The sequence below is a fragment of the Entelurus aequoreus genome, linkage group LG09 (assembly GCF_033978785.1).
Source record: "Entelurus aequoreus isolate RoL-2023_Sb linkage group LG09, RoL_Eaeq_v1.1, whole genome shotgun sequence".
Taxonomy (NCBI): domain Eukaryota; kingdom Metazoa; phylum Chordata; class Actinopteri; order Syngnathiformes; family Syngnathidae; genus Entelurus; species Entelurus aequoreus.
In genome coordinates, this window is record NC_084739.1 from 5,793,711 (window position 1) to 5,810,939 (window position 17,229).

General features: G+C 42.6%; 1 long non-coding RNA gene across 1 annotated transcript in view; it reads right to left on the minus strand.

Moving 5' to 3' along the window:
• Positions 1–12,920, minus strand: part of LOC133656754 (uncharacterized) — a 245,655-nt gene extending 232,735 nt beyond the window's left edge. Inside the window, exon 1 of the long non-coding RNA XR_009827155.1 lies at positions 12,448–12,920. This is a non-coding gene — a long non-coding RNA (uncharacterized LOC133656754). The remainder of the gene's footprint in view (positions 1–12,447) is intronic.
• Positions 12,921–17,229: the final 4,309 nt, after the last annotated feature.

Genomic DNA, 17,229 nt, shown 5'->3' on the forward strand with positions numbered 1-17,229 from the left:
CCTCAATAACCTCAGAGTTATTGCTTATTAGTAACCCTAACCCTAACCCTTAAATGTTCCCCTAGTGTCCAAATAACTCTAAATTAAGTATTTGTTACTTTAATATGCAACTAATTAATGTGTTACCAAAAAGGAAGAATTCTGGCCCCTCGGTCCTTAAGTTTTCTGGAAATGTTTAATTTAGTTGAATTTACAAGCTGTATACTAACTACTCTGAAGTATATCCAAGTATACTTCCTATGTGTACATATCTGGCTGATGAAAATGTGACTTTTGTGAGAGAGTGTGATGTGCAGCCCTTTACGACAACCGCACCAATCTGCTTCGGAACAAATACATCATTTCAAACAATGCCGGTGAACTTGAAGGTGCATGATGGCTCACTAGTCCTGGGAAGTAAATCCACTCAAAGTGCATTGTCACGAAGTGGAGTACCTTATCTGGCAAATGATTTCCGTCTGAGTGCAAACAGCGCCTCGCCGAAAAGGAACGCTGCACTCGAGAGCCTCTGTCAATGTTTGTCAATTTAAGCTGATTACGTGGCGTCTTTAAGCAGGTAGCGCAGCCAAGGACGAGCACAGGTAGCTAACGCCGCCAGTCTTGGAAGGGGAGGTAATGAAATGCAAATGTGCAGGCGGCATCGTCGGAATCAACCACTTGTAAACTTTTGCACTTGAGCACTCTTCAAAACTCATTTGCACGACTTCTCAGGTGACTTTTCTGCTTTGCTCCCCTGAGGTTGCTCCTTTGTGCCTATTTCCATTCTTCCTTTCAGCAAAGGATGAAGGAAAGTGTGGGGGAAAAAAAACACAACAAAAAAAACCCCAGCCTTGATTAACTGAAACAGAGCTCGCGTTCTCCGTTTTGTGCACGGGTTCCTGGCCGCTACTAACTCCCCTTCCCTGACGAAAATCAGTCACCCGGGCCGGCCCTGGACGCGATACTGCAGAGCATTGCAATTTCATGCACTCGGGACAGATAAATCTTTCTACTTGGCCGACCATAAATCTTCAGGAGGCCGAACAACCGCACAGTGCGCCTCCGTTGCACCTGATGCCATTGAACAAGGCTCCCTTTTGATGCTTCCGAGCTGCTCGGAGATCTCATTTAATTCCCGCAAATGGACGAAATGAAGGAGCCACATGGGGCGCCGGCAAATCAGGTGTTGCTCTGTCCGTGACGAGGGTAAAGGGGGAAAAATAAACGCCGGCTCGGAATGTACAAGGTCAAACTGCGGGGAATTTGATCGGATCCGGCTTCGATGCAAACATGTCGACAACATTCAATAAATTAGCCTCCCGGTTTTCCCCCGAGCGAGGGGTTGATCAGGCTGCTTCCCGCGGCAAGAGCCGTTACAATGGGCCGCCTATGGAGCGGCACACGGGCGGAATATCAATGCGGCCTGACTGGCCTTAACCGAACTGCTCTTCATCTCTCATTTCCCAAATGCGAGTCCCTGCAAAGAGACGGCTTCTGCATCAACAACAACAAAAAATGCTGTATAAGGGATTCTGTGCACAGGTGTAGCACGGAAGAAAAACCTGTTGCGGAGTTCTCATCAGCTAAATCCACATCAGAGAGGGAGCGGGGTGTAAGTGAGGAACATCCCTCAAGAGCAGGATAACGGGATCATAAGGCTTTACTTATCATTGTAAGTGATGCGATGCGGGGACACGTAGGCACCAGACGGTCTAAGGCGCCATCATTCTGTAGGTACAGTAAATGTCAACGTCGGACAGGTGATGAATGAAATGATACATGCGGTCCCAGTTCACTTAGCTGGTATCATTCCATGACTGCAAAATGCCCAATAAAAAAGCAAAAGGCTTGTAAAATGGCCTATGGGAAGTGTCTGTGACATTGGGTTTTACGTTACAAATACAACATTATGAGAGAGCGAGCCCAGAGCCATCTTTAAATTAGCAACATGGCGTTGAAGGTACGCAGAGGTTGGACAATCTAATACAGTCACGACTGGAAGCATTTGTTTTTGTAACGGATGTAACGATAAACAGTATTAATTAGGGGTGTAACAGTACACAAAAATGTTGGTTCGGTACGTAACTCGGTTTAGAGGTCACGGTTCGGTTCATTTTCGGTACAGTAAGAAAACAACAAAGTATAAATGTTTTGGTTATTCATTTACCAAATTTGTAAACAATGGCATAACATACATATACACACAGGGTCCATTGCCAGGGTTAATGTGGTCAACATATTCTAGAGGCTAACCTTTCCTGTGATAAAATGTCAACCAAGGTAATCGAAAAGGTTAACCAACGAACGAGATTTCTCTACAGAATTTCCTCTCTGGTCAACAAAAGCACCTTGAGGATTCTGGCGGGAACTCTCGTTCAACCCTTTTTCGATTACGCATGCACCTCCTGGTACCCTAGCACCTCCAAAACCCTCAAATCTAAACTCCAAACATCTCAGAACAAGCTAGTCAGGTTACTTCTAGACCTCCACCCCAGATCCCACCTCACTCCTACCCACTTCTCTAAAGTGGGCTGGCTCAAGGTGGAGGACAGAGTTAAACAACTTGCACTGAGCCTAGTCTATAAAATCCGCTACACCTCCCTGATACCGAAGTACATGTCAAACTACTTCCTTAACGTAAATGACCGCCATAACCACAACACCAGGGGGTGCTCCACTAACCACGTTAAACCCAGATTCCGAACTAACAAAGGTCTTAACTCATTCTCTTTCTATGCCACATCAATGTGGAATGCGCTCCCAACAGGTATAAAAGAAAGGGCATCTCTATCCTCCTTCAAAACCGCAATAAAAGTTCACCTCCAGGCAGCTACAACCCTAAACTAACACCCTCCCCGGATTGCTAATAATCAAATGTAAACAATCAAATGCAGATACTTTTTCTTTTTCTTATGCCTTCTGATCTCTCTCTCTCTCTCTCTCTCTCTCTCTCTCTCTCTCTCTCTCTCTCTCTCTCTCTCTCTCTCTCTCTCTCTCTCTCTCTCTCTCTCTCTCTCTCTATGTCCACTACTTGATGTCCATATCCCCCCCCACCCCACCCCACCCCCCCTCCCTCCACACCACTGATTGTAAATAATGTAAATAATTCAATGTGATTATCTTGTGTGATGACTGTATTATGATGATAGTATATATGATAGTATATATCTGTATCATGAATCAATTTAAGTGGACCCCGACTTAAACAAGTTGAAAAACTTATTCGGGTGTTACCATTGTACGGAATATGTACTTCACTGTGCAACCTACTAATAAAAGTCTCAATCAATCAATATATAAAATAAAAACTAAATAAGATAAGGCTCAGAATGGTTTCTTAACAAAACCTTTCTACATATAAAGTGCTTTTTTTGATTGATTGATTAAAACTTGTATTAGTAGATTGCACAGTACAGTACATATTCCGTACAGTTGACCACTAAATGGTAACACCCGAATAAGGTTTTCAACTTGTTTAAGTCGGGGTCCACGTTAATCAACATTAAACTGCCTCAAGTTGTTGCTCAGATTAAATAAAATGACAAAACGTTTCTTCTACATATAAAAAGTGCAACATTAAACAGTTTCAAGTCAACTCAGCCTCAGATTAACTTTTCTCTCCCCCCCCCCCCCCCCCCCCCAGCCTGGCTAACTTGGCAGTAAGAGGATATATGGGCTCATTGTTCTTCCACCATAGAAGTGGGTCAAAATCTAGTTTTTAATGCAATATGGTCTTAAATCTGCTGCTATAAAAACATTTGTTATTGCTTTAGCCCTGCCTGACTCGCCGAGGAGAGGCTGCTTGAATGCGGTGGTGACGCTTCAAATGGGGTAGCATGTTTGACGTGTTGTCAGAAGCAGCTGCTGAACAATGTCGGCAAACCTCCGTCCTCCATTGTTGTATCACACCGCGAGCCGAAATGTTCCCAAATGGGAGATCTTAACGAGGCAAGAGGGTGTTCCAGCTCTGGCTTTTATATGTTGTCGTAACCCGGTCATAGCTAGCATGCCGTGTGTTGTGCCTCGGTGTGCATTGTTTACACAACGTGCGGTACGCTACTTAATATGTCCATGTGGAAACTCGTTCCGTACACCTCCGAACCGAACCGAAACCCCCGTACCGAAACGATTCAATACAAATACACGTACCGTTACACCCCTAGCATTAATAATAAACTGTGCTTTAAAATCTTGACTTGTGGTTAGTATTAACATTTTAGATTAACGTTATCCCAAGACCGTGATAGATCACCGCTCTTTGATGAACTCACAGACCGGCTATAGCGGCCTTGTCGCTAGCTTAAATGCTAACACAAATATGTCTCTCCCATTAAGAAACGACATATCCCAAACTAAACGGTTTCACAATAGTTTTGATTATGACAGTAACCCCAATATTTGTATAGTACCGCGATACTAATGAATCATTACTAATGAATCATCATTAGTAGTATACATCCACTGTAATAATACCAAGTACAGGAGTGTATCTAATCGATACTACTATGATAACATCGATATGTTTTACAATCACAAAATCTTTTTTCGTTTTTTATCTATTTATATTAGGTTTATGAACTCAGAAAATATGTCCCTGGACACATGAGGACTTTGAATATGACCAATGTATGATCCTGTAACTACTTGGTATCGGATCGATACATACATTTGTGGTATCATCCAAAACTAATGTAAAGTATCAAACAAGAGAAGAATAAGTGATTATTACATTTTAACAGAAGTGTAGATAGAACATGTTAAAACAGAAAATAATCAGATATTAACAGTAAATGAACAAGTAGATTAATAATGCATTTTCTACCACTTGTCCTTAATAATTTTGACAAAATACAATGGAAAATTACACAATATGATACTGCATATGTCAGCAGACTAATTAGGATTCTTTGTTTGCTTACTTACTACTAAAAGACAAGTCTAGTATGTTCACTATTTTATTTAAGGACAAACTCGCAATAATAAACATGTTTAATGTACCCTAAGATGTTTTGTTAAAATAAAGCCAATAATGCCATTTTTTGTGGTCCCCTTTATTTAGACAATTATCGAAATACATTCCAGTATCGAGACAACACTAGACACTAACACTAACCCTCGGGAGTTTCACTGCGGTTGATCGTTAATTCTGTTTATCTGTACATCCCTACTGTAATAATAATGATATTTGTGATCATTCGGGTCACAATACCCGTGATATGAAATGTTAATATTGTTACATACTTATGTACGATGTAACGATACATACATATTAGTACGACATCAAAATCTCTATCAAACGATATAATTCTCTATTTTTTATACTGTATTTGTGTCAGCAACAATGCTACTTTCTAGCAGCATTTTTATCTCACATGATATAACTTTACGTAAATATGGATAGCAACAACCTAGCAGTCTTCTACTAAGAGAGACAGATAGCACAATGGAAGCTAAACCAACGAAACCCAAAGTGGAATAGATGTCAAAAAGAGGATCTGATAGCTCAGTTACAGTTCATTGTATTACCTATTCTGTGTTAGATGTGTTTTATGTTGCACAATTGCACCAAGAAAAATTCCTAGTTTGTAAACCCGTTCTCAAACAATGGCAATAAAAACCATTCTGATTCCGATTCTGATTTGGTTGGATTAAAGAAAGTCAGACAACAACTAAACTACGGTAATATGCAAAACATGCCGCTAACAAGTCTTTGCCAGCGACTTGAACATGTCTATTCTTTTCTATCACTTAATGACCTGTAAAGACATGGTGAGCAGTCGAGAGACAGCGTTAAAATGTGACTAAGTTACCTCAAAACCACAAGGTGATGAGAAGAAAAACACACCAAATGAGCCTGACAGAGTTGCTGCCCAAAGGCACCGTCAATGACAAGCAGAAAGGGACGACAACAAAACAACAACAAAACAAACCACCCGACCCAGTTTATCCCACTGTGAAAAAATCTGCATGGAGATTGTGAGTCCATTTAATGTTTTTTGTTTTTTCACTTATATGAAATAATTAAAAGTTCCAATTACAATAGTAAAAAATACTAATGAGAAATAAAAGTTTATTGCGTCTCAAAGTAATTATTGCATCCATCTATCAATCCATTTTCTTCCACTTATCCGAGGTCGGATAGCAGTGAAGCCCAGACTTCCCTCTCCCCAGCTACTTCGTCCAGCTCTTCTCAGGCCAGCCGAAAGACATAGTCTCCCCAAGATGTCCTGGTCTTCCCCATGGTCCGGTCGGACGTGCCCTAAACACCTCTCCAGGGACCAGATATCCGAACCACCTCATGTGGCTCCTCTCAATGTGTAGGAGCAGCGGCTTTACTGTGAGCTCCTCCCGAATGACAGCGCTTCTCACCCTCTTTCTAAGGGAGAGCCCCGCCACCCGATGGGGGAAACTCATTTCGGCCGCTTGTACCCGTGATCGTGTCCTTTTGGTCATAACCCAAAGCTTATGACTGTAGGTGAGGATGGTAATGTAGATCAAACCGTAAATTGAGAGCTTTGCCTTCCGGCTCAGCTTCTTCTTCACCACGACTGATCGATACAGGGTCCGCACCGATCCGCCTGTTGATCTCACGATCCACTTTTCCCTCACTTTTGAACAAGACTCTGAAGTACTTTAATTCCTCCACTTGGGGCAAATCTCCTCCCCAACCAGGAGATGGCACTCCACCCTTTTCCGAGTGAGAACCATGGACTCAGAATCGGGTGTCACATTCGGCTGCGAACTGATTCAGTGAGAGCTAAAAATTAAGCCATCAGGACCACATCATCTGCAAAAAGCAGAGACCTTATCCTACAGCCACTAAAACAGATCCCCTTAACACCCTGCCCTGACTGCGGTTAGAAATTATGTCCGTAAAAGTTACGAACAGAAATGGTGACAAAGGGCAGCCCTGGCGGAGTCCAACCCCAACCGGGTACAGGTCCGACTTATGGATGGGAAAGCGGACCAAGCCTCGACAACGATCATACAGGGAGCAGACCGCCACAATCAAGCGGTCAAATTCTCTATACTCTCTGAGCACTGTCCACAGGACTTACCGAGGGACACGGTCGAATGCAATCTACAAGTTCACAAAGCACATGTAGACTGGTTGGGCAAACTCCCATGCACCCTCAAGGAACTTGTCGAGAGTGTAGAGCTAGTCCACTGTTCCACGGCCAAGACAAAAACCAAACTGCTCCTCTTGAATTCGAAGTCCGACGACTATCTAAAGTAGTCTCCTTTCCAGTACACCTGAATAGACCTTACCGGGAAGGCTGAGGAGTGGGATTCCACTATAGTTTCAACACACCCTCTGGTTAACCTTTTTAAAGAGCGGAACCACCACCAACTGTCTGCTAATCCAGAGGCACTGCTTCCGATGTCCACGCAATGATGCAGAGTCTTGTCAATTAAGACAGAATCCAAAGCCTCAAGGAACTGCGAGTGGACCCTATCCACTACGGGGCCTTGCCACCGAGGAGCTTTTTAACTACCTCGGCAACCTCAACCCCAAAAATGGGAGAGCCCACCACAGATTCCCCAGGGACTGCTTCCTCAAAGGAATACGTGTATGTGGGATTGAGGAGGTTTTCAAAGTATTACCTGCACTGAGTCGAGGTCAGCAGCACACCATCCCCACCATACACAGTGTTGACAGTGCACTGCTTCCCCCTCTTGAGGCGGTGGATGGTGGTCCAGAATCACTTCGAAACCATCCAGAAGTCATTTTCCAAGGCTTCCCCGGACTCCTCCCATATCCAAATTGTTGCCTCTGCCTCTGCGAACCTGTCTGCTACGTCCAGGGTCCCACCCGATAAGACTCCTTTAGCTTGACGGCATTCCTCCCCAGCGGGTTCTGGAATTACCAACACAATAGGAACCAACCACCTTGCGGCCACAGCTCCGATCGACCACCTCGCTAATAGAGGTACGGAACATTGTCCACTAGGACTCAATGTCCAGCGCCTCCCTAACTCTTGACATAAGAGCTTTGCGTGATTCCGCAATTTTGTTCAGTTGTAGTCCAAAGTTGTAGTCTATAAGTTTCTTATTTCCTCTATCTTCTTGTTGGGGCAGACTGGCATTTGCATGCTAAAATCCTCCGCTGTTGCCATTTCTAATACGAAGTAGCGTATAGTTCAAACTTATACCTGTTACAAGGTTCGATATGGAAGCACTAAAAAAGACAACATGAAGGATTGGGTAGAGATCCAGTCGAAGGAGGCTTGGCCTGGAGGACGACTTTGGCACGTAAATAAGACCACCCACAAATATTCTGAAGAGACGGTCAGAAAGTGGCTTGAAGATGGTTTGTAAAACAAAATCTATGCAAAATTGTGACCAAAGAACTACCATTACATTTTATGTAGACCACAAGGAAGTGTTTTGAATGTAGAAAAAGATCTTAATCTGACCACTTTAAGTATTTGACAAATATGTATTCTGTTCTATTCTATTAGCACAGAGGCTAACACATTGTAAGGCAAGGGTCTCCAACTTTCATCACTATGAGACCTACTTTGACAAAAACAAAGGACTGGTGAGCTACCGTATTTTCCAGACTATAAGCCGCTACTTTTTTTCTACGCTTTGCTCTCTGTGGCTTATAAAATGGTGTGGCTTGCTTATGGATTTTTTTTTCACCTAACAGCCGTAATGTTTTATATTCAACAAATGGTTTTCATAAAGCACCCACAGAGATATTGAAAAGGTGTGTTATCGCTTGTGCTAAGGCGCCAACTTTTGGACGAGTTTGCTCACTGCAGGTGCTCCAGGTTGAAAATGTACTTTCTGTTCTGTGCTCTGAACCAGACGTATTTCTCATTTTGTCTACGTTTTGTGTATAGCTTCATTCATCACTCCACGCAACGTTTGTAAGTTTTAAAACATAACTAAATCGAGTTATGTGATGTCTGTAGGAGTGTTTTCATGTATATTTGTACGTGCTGACGTCATTAGCATTGGCAAATATGCTAACACTTTCACAAGTGTCCGTGTTAGTGTTGTTACTATCACGACGTGGTCCTACGGTTATGCGTGGGTCGTTCTCCCAAGATGCAGACGGAAACTCCGGAGGCAAGGTGCAGGTAAGACAGTGAATTATTTTCATAAATCAGGCAGGAAATGCCGATAAACAAAACTAGCGTGCCGATAGCACAGGAAAAAAGATGAACAAGCATAGGAACTACAAGCAAGGTATACACGAACGTAACTTGTTGCGTTAAGCAAACGAGAAAACCAGACCGAGTGTGGCAAAAGGCAGGAATAAATAGCTCTCTGATTAGTGCCCGGGAGCAGGTGAGTGTCCCGAACACTAATCAGAGGCAGGTGAAAATAATCAGCACCCCTGACAACCAAGAAACACAAATCTGGGTTGCTGAAACAGAACTAAGGGAGTGTTTAAACCAGAGGTTCTTAACCTTTTTGGAGGTACCGAACCCCACCAGTTTCATATGCATTCACCGAACCCTTCTTTAGTGAAAAATAAAATGTTGTATTTTTTCAAATTCAAGACAAAGTTATATGTTTTTGGTAACACTTTAGTATGGGGAACATATTCTAACTAACAAAGACTTAATTTAAAGTTATTTGGTTAGGGTTAGGGTTAGAGGGTTAGGGCCAGGGTTAGAAGGTTAGGGTTATAATAAGGCCATGCCGAATAAGGCATTAATAAGTACTTAATAATGACTAGTTAAGAGCCAATATGTTAGTAATTTGCATGTTAATAAGCAACTAATTAATGGTGAATATGTTCCCCTTACTAAAGTGTTACCATGTTTTATTACTGGTGCACAAAATTATCCATGCATGAACATCACCTTGTTCAAACAACAAAACACAGTGCATAAACTCACAAGAAATTACACACCTGCAAATCAGTCTGACTTCTGCTGTTGCCGTATCTGTAATACGCCGATAGGGAGAAGTTTGTATTTACACGATGAGTCGGGTGTGTCTTGACCTCCGCCGAACCCCTGAGGCCGACTCTCCGAACCCCTAGGGTTCGATCGAACCCAGGTTAAGAACCACTGGTTTAAACTAAAACAAAACATGATCCGGGCAACGGATCATCACATTTACTTTACAACGACATTATTTTTGTATTGATTCAGTTTCGTAAATTCACCAAAACGTCACCGTGGACTTACTAAGTCTGTTTAGCTGATTGGAGAGCTACTGGGTCTGACGGTGACTTCTGTTTTGTTCGATCAGCCGTTTTACTGCCGTGTGGCAGGCACCGTTTGGAAACAATGAAGGTATGTAAATAAACAACAACAACAACAAATGTATATGTAAACATATTCACTTCTTCTAAAATGTAACGGGTGCGACCTAAATACCGGTGCGCTCCATAGCCCGGAAAGTACGGTATTGGCAACATTTAACTTCAACTCTATTTACAAAGCAGATCTCTGCTGAAACAGTGCTTCCAGGGCTCCCTTAACCCTGTAAGACCCAAATATAGAAAAACCTAAAAAATATATATTTCACCTTTCAGATGTTGTTGTAGGAGGCATTTGATGCAGAAAGTAAAATTAAAATAAAAAATTAGGTATGTTTTTAGAGAAATGTTGTAATGTTGCAACATTGGGTTTTGATGGGAGCAGAATTTCTGTATTTGTACTCACGTTGTCTGAACAACTAAGGGTTCATTTGCAGGGTTGATTGCTTACTTAGCCCCATAACGGTATATACCATTAATAATAATCACACATTAGTTATATTTTTATGAAGTTACAAATATAAAAAATGTGAAACAAGATAAAACTCTTAAAAAAGCTTTTTCCCCCTCTTTTATTATTGCAACAATTATATAACAAGCTCTAAATGAAATTTGATGCATCTGTTCCACAATAACTACATATGTACATGCTCTAGACATTGTAATAACAACCCCAAAAAATATAAAAGAAATGTTAATTACTTGAATCTGATGAATCCAGTCCAATGAAACAAATAGATTTTGTTCGAAGGAAACCTTGAGAGGTTGCGTGAGTTCATGGCCAGAAGGTGTGACTTATAAACAAATGTACGATCCAATAGCCTTGTGAGACTGAACAATAGGACCCAATGACTTTGCAAATGTGGTAAAAATAAATAAATACACTACCGTTCAAAAGTTTGGGGTCACATTGAAATGTCCTTATTTTTGAAGGAAAAGCACTGTACTTTTCAATGAAGATAACTTTAAACTAGTCTTAACTTGAAAGAAATACACTCTATACATTGCTAATGTGGTAAAGGACTACTCTAGCTGCAAATGTCTGGTTTTTGGTGCAATATCTACATAGGTGTATAGAGGCCCATTTCCAGAAACTATCACTCCAGTGTTCTAATGGTACAATGTGTTTGCTCATTGGCTCAGAAGGCTAATTGATGATTAGAAAACCCTTGTGCAATCATGTTCACACATCTGAAAACAGTTTAGCTCGTTACAAAACTGACCTTCCTTTGAGCAGATTGAGTTTCTGGAGCATCACATTTGTGGGGTCAATGAAACGCTCAAAATAGCCAGAAAAAGAGAACTTTCATCTGAAACTCGACAGTCTATTCTTGTTCTTAGAAATGAAGGCTATTCCACAAAATTGTTTGGGCGACCCCAAACTTTTGAACGGTAGTGTATATATGACAGATTGTTTTTTTCGGATGGTTTAAGGTAACGGTGTAATTTTACAACAAGGGGTGTTACAGGGTTAATGTACGAGCTTACCTGGGCGGGTTCCCCCCACCCTATCACGAGACCCGATCTCAACGACAGATTGTCTTTCATAGCCGTCAATCACAGACAGCTCACCTGTCTGAAGTCAACAGTTGAACAAATACGGATATTTTTGCCGAGCTACTCAAAATCGGCCACGTGAAAAGCGGCGAGGTGTCCTGGCTGGTCCAGTTCACGCTAACGCCAGGATAAAATGAACTTTGTGTGCACTCAGACGCGAAGTCAGTACAACATGCACTTCAACTCCCAAACTATTTTTACATTTTGTTTCTAAGAACGAGCCGCTTTTGTCGGCAAAGCCATCTTATAAATGTTGCATTCACGCCTTGCCCATCTAAATCGTGACATATCGAAATAAAACCAAACCTGGTCTACAATGGTGAGTATTGCATCTCTGCAAGACATCTCCTTAACACTCCTTTAACCATGTCAGCACACACTTGAACGCACCATCCCAAGTATTGATCTTCTTTAAATTCGGCACATCTCTCTCTCCCTTGCACGTCGCCTGCAGCCTCCGGCGCTCCTGGCAAGTGTTGCCTCCCCGGGACACTTGATGAGAACACGCTGCGTGCGTAATAACCGTGCAACATTATACAGCCCACCCATTTAAATGTGTATTGTTTTTTTTTTATTAATTAATTATTTTTTTCCCCCCTCCACAGAGCTTGCATAGGCATCCACATCCATCTCGAATGCATGCATGAGCAGATCCTGCACGTCAATGTCAATAATGATCTTCTTACCTCACAGGTGCGTCCGCTTTATTCCAAGTGCGCCAAAGGTCATCGTGGCACAAATGTTCAGTATAATAAAGACGACAGGTAGGTTGCGCCGCGCATGACCTAATTCCTAATTCTGTGGTGTCCTTCACATGTGCCCAAGCCTGTAATCTTCCTTCCAAAAAAAAAAAAAAAAAAAGGGGGGAGCTCCACGCCTCTAATCTTCTCCCAGCCCCCCGGCAGCCAGCGACGGGCGCCGGCTTCACTTTCTCCGGCGCGCCGGCTGAAGTTGTGATGCGTTCACGGACGCGGGCGGCTCTCCGGAGCTGAGAGCGTTTTCCGGCGAGGGAGTTTTCCTGGCGTGCATTTCGGATCCGAACTGTAGCGACTGGGATGCCTCGCCGCACATCTGAAGAGATAGTAGGATTCTGAAAAAAAAAAAAAAAAAAAGCTTAAAGCTGTGAGTTGCATCGCTCTGCCCCGCCATCACTTCCTTCCATTGCTCTTTGGCGTCACCCAGCGGTGGCCCGGCATATTGTTTTATCGCGCTGATGTACTTAGTTGGATTGGATTGTGATAACAAATGCTCTTCAGTGGGATTAGTCAACATTCTGAATACATCGCACGTCTTGTTTGCACCGATGAGACATGAGCCATGACAACATAATAATTGGGTACCATTTAGCAAGGCAGCATTAGAAAAATGTTACAAAGATAATGCTCACAATTCAGTTTGTCATATTAGAGCAGTGGTCTTAAAGGCATACTGAAATGATTTTTTTTTATTTAAACGGGAGTAGCAGATCCATTCTTGATCATTTCGCGATATTGCCATATTTTTGCTGAAAGGATTTAGTAGAGAAAATCGACGATAAAGTTCGCAACTTTTGCTCGCTGATAAAAAAAAAAAAGCCTTGCCTGTAGCGGAAGTAGCGTGACGTCACAGGAGCTAGTATTCCTCACAATTCCCCGTTGTTTACAATGGAGCGAGAGAGATTCGGAGCGACAAAGTGACGATTACCCCATTAATTTGAGCGAGGATGAAAGATTCGTAGATGAGGAACGTTAGAGTGAAGGACTAGAGAGGCAGTGATGGACGTATCTTTTTTCGCTCTGACCGTAACTTAGGTACAAGCTGGCTCATTGGATTCCACACTCTCTCCTTTTTCTATTGTGGATCAAGGATTTGTATTTTAAACCACCTCGGATACTATATCCTCTTGAAAATGAGAGTCGAGCACGCGAAATGGACATTTATCTCCAAGACAATACATCGGTGACACACTTAGCTACTGAGCTAACGTGATAGCATCGTTCTCAAATGAAGATAGAAACAAAAGAAATAAACCCCTGACTGGAAGGATAGACAGAAGATCAACAATACTATTAAACCATGTACATGGAACTACACCAGACCTGGGCATTCTGCGGCCCACGGGCCGCATCCGGCCCTTTTTGCGTCCCTGTCCGGCCCGCGTGAGGCCAATTATAAATTACTAAATAAATTTTAAAAAGTATCTTTGTCGAGTGTGCAATACAACGGTGCAGCTTATGTTTTGAAAATCGTTATTTGTATTACTTCCGCGTGGACGTATGCGTGTGCGTGATTGTGAGTGAATGTGAACAGCTGCAATCACAAAATACAAAATAAAGTCAAAAAAAACATCTATGTCGTGCGCGCAATACACCTGTGCTGCTTTTATTTTGAAAAGTATTATTTATGGGCGTGGTGTCCGTGTGTAACCTGCGAGTGAAGGTGCACATGCAGCGACAAGTGATGCACGGTTTACACTCGAGACGCTAAAAAGAGAAAAGTTGATGAAGAATGGCGTGTTTTCAACAAGACATGGACTGCCAAGCAACGTTCCCTCTAAGGTGCGTGCCTGCGCAGTTGCGCACTGCTCAATCGTCCTCTGCGCGCAGCAAATATATGCCGCGCACCAAATCAAATCCCATCTGAATTCTAAACAAAATAAACACATTTATTCTGTGTAATTTTGCAATGCAAGTCTGAGTGACAGTGACAACAAGCGGCCCTAACGGTGTTCGTCAACACCGTTCAATTGAACACCGTTCAATTATTGTGACGTCTATCGAGATGCTTTGAGGACAGGAATTATATCGATCACTTTATTGATCAAAACTGTTTATATTCGGACATAACCACACCAAAAACATGAGTAAAACAATTCTATCTCGAAAAACTAGTCATTTTCTGCCGCACAAACCAGGCCAAAACCAACTTGTCATCTGTCACCAACACGCATACCACTAAACCACTGGTGCTTTTATGGCCACACAAAAAGTCGGACAACTCAAACACCACACAAAGTTACACTATGACTCCTCAGTCATACGTGTGCTTATTTTACTGTCATTTATTATTAATGTTAATTTGTTTATATTAGTCATGGAATGCTGTTACACACACTATGTTGAAGTATTACTATTATTATTAATTATTATTATTATTATTATTTATCTTACGGTATATATCAAAAATAATATTGAGCAACATTTAATTGAAATATTGTCGATGTGGCCCTCCAGCAGTGCTCGGGTTGCTCATGCAGCCCCCGGTAAAAATTAATTGCCCACCCCTGAACTACACGGTTAAAAATGCTCAGCCTGGTAAGGCTTAACAATGCTGTTGCTAACGACGCTAAGGCTAATTTAGCAACTTAGCAACCGGACCTCACAGAACTATGATAAAAACATTAGCGCTCCACCTACGCCAGCAAGCCCTCATCTGCTCATCAACAGCCGTGCTCACCTGCGTTCCAGCGATCGACGGCGCGACGAAGGACTTCATCCGTGGGTTTGGCGGCAAGCATCGGCTAGGCGTAGTAAGTAGTCCTTGTTGTGTTGCTGTAAGTATTGTACTTAGCCGCTAATACACCGATCGATCCCACCTACAGCTTTCTTCTTTGCAGCCTCCATTGTTCATTAAACAAATTGCAAAAGATTCACCAACACAGATGTCCACAATACTGTGGAATTTTGTCGAAAAAAACAAGAGGTTTTTGTATCGGGTCGATGGGGTCCAACCACTTCCGTGGATTTTGTGACGTCACGCGCATAAATCATATCCAAAGGAGTTTTTCAACCGGAAGTGTGGCGGGAATTTTAAAATGTCACTTTATAAGTTAACCCGGCCGTATTGGCATGTGTTTCAATGTTAAGATTTCATCATTCTTTAAAGGCCTACTGAAAGCCACTACTAGCGACCACGCAGTCTGATAGTTTATATATCAATGATGAAATCTTAACATTGCAACACATGCCAATACGGCCGGGTTGGATTAGTAAAGTGCAATTTTAAATTTCCCGCGAAATATCCTGCTGAAAACATCTCGGTATGATGACGTTTGCGCGTGACGTCACGGATTGTAGCGGACATTTTGGGACAGCATTGTGGCCAGCTATTAAGTCGTCTGTTTTCATCGCAAAATTCCACAGTATTCTGGACATCTGTGTTGGTGAATCTTTTGCAATTTGTTTAATGAACAATGAAGACTGCAAAGAAGAAAGCTGTAGGTGGGAAGCGGTGTATTAGCGGCCGGCTGCAGCAACACAAACACATAGCGGCTACGTCGTAGCCGGTGTTTCATTCATTGTTTACATTCCCGAACGATGACAGTCATGCTTTACCATTGGCCTGTGGAGAACTGGGACAACAGAGACTTTTACCAGGAGGACTTTGAGTTGGATACGCGCTACCATGAGTACGCAGCTGCGGCTTCCAATTATTTGATCGCTTGCCCGTACGTGCATGCCGCTATGTGCATGTCACGTACGTGTGGTTCCCCGGCGCCACAGTCCAGGATAAGAATAGACTGCAGCGTATCATACTTGCTGCTGAGAAGGTGATTGGCTGCAAGCTCCCATCCCTCCAGGACTTGTTCTCCTCCAGGACCAGGAGGCGTGTGGGTCGGATCACAGCTGACTCTTCTCACCCTGAACACAAACTATTCTCCCCTCTCCTCTCAGGCAGGAGACTACGGTCCATCCAGACCCACACCTCCCGCCACCTGAACAGTTTTTTCCCCTCGGCCATCAGACACATGAACAATAACAAGATCTGACAGCTCAGTTACAGCTCATGTTATTCTATTTTGTGTTATATGTGTTTTATGTTGCACGACTGCGCCAAGAAAAATTCCAAGTTTGTGAACCCGTTCTCAAACAATGGGAATAAAAACTATTCTGATTCTGATTCTTTGTTTGATACTGTCATTACTGCCACAAGTGGCGGAAAATTTTACTACAACTGAGTACCACTGCGTCCCATACGGACCACAGCTGGGAAACAGATACTTTTTGCCGGCCCTCTAGGTGGCGCTGGCGGCCCAACAAAGCTGAAGAAACACGGCAATCATTTCCTACCCAATGCCCAATTGTCAATGGCTATGAATGAACGGTGAGTGGTTACCAATCCAGAGTATACACCTGGTGTAGTGGTTCACATAGCACATCTATTACTTACTGGCAACAAGTGTATTGTGTATGATGTATTATACTACCTATATTGTAGTGGTTCACATTAGGGACTATTGCTTAGATGGCTTGACATCCATTGGTGACCCATTTTTGATCACCTTATGTTTGACTGGCAACTACTGTAGTGCATTGCGTAATCCCCCGAGTGTAGTGGTTCATATAGCTGACCTTTGTGGGGACTGGCTTGTGAAGTGGTTCACATCATTTTTTTGTGCAGTTAGTGTGGTAAATATGTCCACAGGATGCCCAATTCACAATGATTTACTGACATATAGTTGTGTATGTAGTCTACCGAGTGTGTTGGTT